Below are 5,089 nucleotides of genomic sequence, written 5' to 3' on the forward strand. Positions count from 1 at the left end.
ATGGCTACCTTGGACAAGGGCTGTAACTCAGTGGCAGAGTGCTTGCCTAGCACATGTGTGGCATTGGGTTCGATCCTTAGTACCACATAGAACAACTAAATAAAACAAAGGCATTCTGTTCATCTACAACTACAAAAACAAATTTAAAAATTAAAAAAAAATGCCTACCTTCCTTTTGATGGAAATGATATGCCAATAAATTTTGTAGACCCTTGGAATGAGCACAAATCTCACTTGCAAAAGCAAATTACCAGCTCCCTCTGCTGTTTGTTAGTCCTGTTTGAACTTGGAGAAACAACAGTAGTACTTTCTGAGCTAAAACATTGTGTATAATTCATCATATATTATTTACCAGATTAGACACAGGCTAGCAGTTGATGTCAGCATGTTCTTTTTAATGTATGTATATATGTATGTATTATGTACTTTTTGGTGGTATTAGGGATTGAAATCATGGACTCTGCAGACAGATAGTAGTACTTTCTGAGCTAAAACATTGCGTACAATTCAGCATATATTATCTACTAGATTAGACTGACAGGGTCTCACTAAATTGCTAAGGCTGTCCTAGAACATCCTTCCACTTCAGCCTCCCCAATCATGGGGATCACAGGCATGTGACACTACACCCAACTAATGTCAGCATATTCTATGTGTATATTCCAGATTGAAGAAAATCAAACCACCAAATGCATTTGCATAAAGTAGTTCCACCTTTAGTATCTGTTTGTGTTTCAGATATGATCATGTAACCTGTTATGGGAAAGAAAGAATGCTTGAAAATTTTATCTATTTACATTTATTTAGTACAATCTTCAAAGGCTCAGAAGAGAAGCATGCAAAAACTCCACTAAAGACTCTCAGACAATCACTGGAAACAAAATGTATTGAAGATCAGGAACCAAACCCCATTTAGAGAGTTCTAAAGACTTCAGTTGTGAATCCCCACTTATAGAAACTATAGCCTGAATAGAAAGTTCTGCTCTGATCACATAGCCGCCTGTCAAGATGGTGCTACAGAAAGACAAGAAGCCTAAGAGAACAACTTGGAAGGTGAATTTGAACCTTTTTTCATCCTGTAGAAGATGGGATTTTTTTTTTTTTTGGAAAGTTTGAACAGTCTGAGGAAGAAGGTTAAAGTCAGCGGTAAAACTGGGAAACTCAGAAATGTTGTTTACATTGAATGCTTCAAGAATAAAATCAGTTGTTTCTGAGAAACATTCTCTAAAAGGTATTGGAAATATCTTACCAAGAAATACATTAAGAAGAATAATCTTCATGATTGGCTTTGTTTGGTTGTATGTGACAACGAGACTTAAGAATTTCGATATTTCCAGATTAGTCCAGATGAAGAAGGATCATAGTCTGAGGACTAACTGGTCTCCCTTTTTAGGGCTTTGCTTTTTAATAAAACAAATGAAGTATTCATGAGAAAGAAACATTTAAAGATGGGACTACCAGTAAATAAAAAAATTGTTCTCAAAAGAAAAAGAAAATTCCACAGCTGTCCACGGAGATCAACACCATGAGGCTTCCTCTAAGTTTAATTAAAAGTCTTATCAATTCTTGAAGTTCAGAATTCTGAAACATACACACACACACACACACACACACACACACACTCACTCACTTTAATTAGGGAGAAAATCTGAAGTCATATTCTAGGTAACACATTTATTTTATTTCTCTAGTCTGAAAGTATTTCTTATCCCACATACTAAAGCCTTCTTGAATCTGGAGTGTAGATTCTAACTTATTTCTCCTTAGTAAAAATAAATAATTTAAAAATTACCCATAGATCTAGCTATAAAGCACATTATTATTAGTTTATAGATGGTTCTTTTGCTAAAATTTATATACCCTAGTATATCATAATTTTTTTTTCTTTTTTCTTACTAGTACCCAAAGACACAGACTTAATTTTAAAAACTTTTATTTGGAAAAAGAAATCCATTATATTTTTATAAAATAATCTTTGGATAAAGGAATGAGACAGAGCTTATCTATGAAAAAGCATTCTCAATGGAAAAATCTTTCTTGAAAGTCTAGACCACAGTTAATATGAGGTTGTTAGGGCTATAGGTTAGTTATCTGTACTAATCAGTAATATAATAAAGGAAACTATTACTTGAAAAATTTACATTCTTTTGACACCTTAAAAATATGATTTTTGCAAGTTTAAACCAGCCTCAGTAACTTAGCGAGGTCCTAAGCATCTTAGTGAGATGCTGTCTCAAAATAAAAAATAAAAAAAGGGCTGGGGATGTGGCTCAATGGTTCAATCCCCGGTACTAAAACAAACAAATAAGGTTTTGAGGAGAATATTTTATTTTTATCTTTAGATCTCAATTCCTCACATAAACAGGAGCTGTTGAGTTCATTTGCTCACTTTTACTCCTGAACTCAAACGGGTTGAGACTTACTGAATTTACTTAATTTATGCCTTTCAAATTCACCTAAGATCTTGAATAAGATCTCCACATAGAGGAATAAAGAACAGTAAGAAAAGACAAATTGTAAACATCACTAAGACTTAGACAAGAAAATGTCATACAACATTGATTTCTTCCTAATTCTTTGGAAAAAAATCATTATTAAAAAATGCATTCACTGATTTTTGAAGCACTTGCAGACTTTGTCAAATGACTAAACCTTTTGAGGTTTCTCTAATGAGGTAGGACAATTCTTTTCTTTTTATCTTTCTCAAATAATCATTTTTATCCAGAAGTGATGAGAAAGAAGCTTGATTTTCTGTCTCTGAAAATTAGACTTATAATTTTTTTAAATGGAAAATTTGAAATTTAGAGAAGCACAAAATTTAGCCTTTCTCTGATTTCATACTTCAAAAGCATTAACCCATTATTTTTTAAAGAAACTTTAGAAAATATTGACAATTAAAAATCCTTTAAAATGTTCACATTGATTAAAAAAATTTTTAAAAATGTTCACATTGGGGCTGGGATTGTGGCTCAGCGGTAGAGCGCTTGCTTCACACCGGTGGGACCCATTTTCGATCCTCAGCACCACATAAAAATAAAGGCATTGTGTTGGGTCCATCTACACCTAAAAAATAAATATTAAAAAAATGTTCACATGAAGGAAAGTGATGGAAGAATAAATAACAGATTAATAAATGTAAAAATGTTGATTTCACTAATATGCAAACAACTGATTTTTTTTTCTATTAAATTGAAATGTTGGGGCTGGATTGTGGCTCAGTGGTGGAGTGCTCACTTAGCATGCACAAGGCACAGGATTTGATCCTCAGCACCACATAAATGTAAAATAAAGATATTGTGTCCACCTAAAACTTACGAATAATATTTTTAAAAATTAAAATGTTTTTACAAAATATTTTTTAGTTGTCAATGGACCTTTATTTATTTTATGTGGTGCTGAGAATTGAACCCAGTGCCTTATACATGCTAGGCAAGTGTAAGCTCTTCCACTGAGTTGCAACCCCAGCCCAAATTGAATGTTTTTAAAGATAATATCCATACTCTGCACAAAGGTAATATAGAGCAGGTTGAAAAACTCAGATTCTATGAATTTATACTTAAATATACAATACAGGGTTCTTAACATTTTTTGACCAGAGATTTGGGTTTCAGCTGCAATTCTGAAAAATAAAAAGAAAGAAAACCTGCATGAAACATTTTGTCATATATGTTTATTCAGAATATAGAAACGAAATATCTAATACAGAAAAAGATTAGTGTGCAAGGATGCTATTTATAAGGAATATTTATATATCCAATTACTTAAAATAGGAAATAATCCACATTTTCAATATTAAGTAAACAGGGAAATTGTGTTCTATCATTAAAATTGGAATATTACAGAACCATTCAAAGCCATAGTTTTATGTGTTTTAGTGACTGAGAGAACAATTACCATAGGTGCCTCTTCATTGTGATTTCAAAGGGTTCTAAGTTTTTTCCAGTGAATTTTTTTTCTTGCTGCTGGAGATCAAATGCAGGGCCTTGCACATGCTAAACACACGTCTTACCACTAAGCTATACTCCACCCCTTATAGTGAAAATTTCTATTGCTAGTTTCAATACTGGGCACAAGTAGGAAATAATAGGGCCTTTGCAACAGTGGTTGATAGGCGAGGGCAGGTGAGCCTGATTCTGTCATCGAGCAGCACTGAGACAGTCTAAAAAGGTGTAAAACCACTTTGGAGGAATATCAACAAACTGTGTTGTTCTGAGTGCTTGCTCAGGCTAACACATGAAGCTAGTATAATAGTTCCCAAAATTTTTGATCTCAAGATCCTTTATATTCTTCAAGGTTATTGAGGACCACAGAGAATTTTGAGTGTGTATATGAAGGGTGGAAAATGGGATTATATAGTCACTTCTCTGCACCTGAGGCTTCCACACCCTTGGTTTCAACCAACCACAGGAGGAAATTAACTGGGAAAAAAATTGTCTGTACTGAACATATGCAGACTTTTTTCATGTCATTATTCCTTAAACAATACATTACATGACATTTATATTGAATTAGGGTTTTTTCCTTTCTTTATTTTTTTTCCTGGTACTGGGAATTGAACTCAAAGTTACTTTACCACGGAGCAACAACCCCTTCCTCCTTTATTTTTTATTTTGAGACAGAATTTTGCTAAGTTACCCAGACTGTCCTCAAACTTGTGATCCTTCTGCCTCAGCTTCCTGAGTAGCTGTGGTTACAGGTGCACACTATTGCACCCTGCTCTGTATTGGGCATTTTAAATCATCTGATTTAAAGCATATGGGAAGGGGGCTGGAGTTGTGGCTCAATGGTAGAGCACTTGCCTCATGTGTGTGAGACACTGGGTTTGATTCTAAGCACCACATATAAATAAATGAATAAAATAAAGGTCCATCAACATCTAAAAAAATTTTTTTAATTACTTAAAAAAATGAATAAAGTATATGGGAGGATATGGGTAGCTTCTATGTAATACTATGTCATTAATATAAAGAATTTGAATATCAGAGGATGTTGGTATCTGTAGGAGAGCCCTAGATTCAACCCCTGGCTGATACTAAGGGATGACTGCATTTATCAATGTTCTTCATACTAGAAATTAAAACTGAGAAAT

The 5,089-nt window shown here is 33.6% G+C and overlaps 1 pseudogene; it reads left to right on the forward strand.

Annotated features, from left to right (window-relative positions):
- Positions 1-1,008: 1,008 nt before the first annotated feature.
- LOC113187219 (ribosomal protein eL22-like pseudogene) lies at positions 1,009-1,376 on the forward strand (annotated as a pseudogene).
- Positions 1,377-5,089: the final 3,713 nt, after the last annotated feature.

Source organism: Urocitellus parryii, chromosome 2 (assembly GCF_045843805.1).
Source record: "Urocitellus parryii isolate mUroPar1 chromosome 2, mUroPar1.hap1, whole genome shotgun sequence".
Classification (NCBI taxonomy): Eukaryota; Metazoa; Chordata; class Mammalia; order Rodentia; family Sciuridae; genus Urocitellus; species Urocitellus parryii.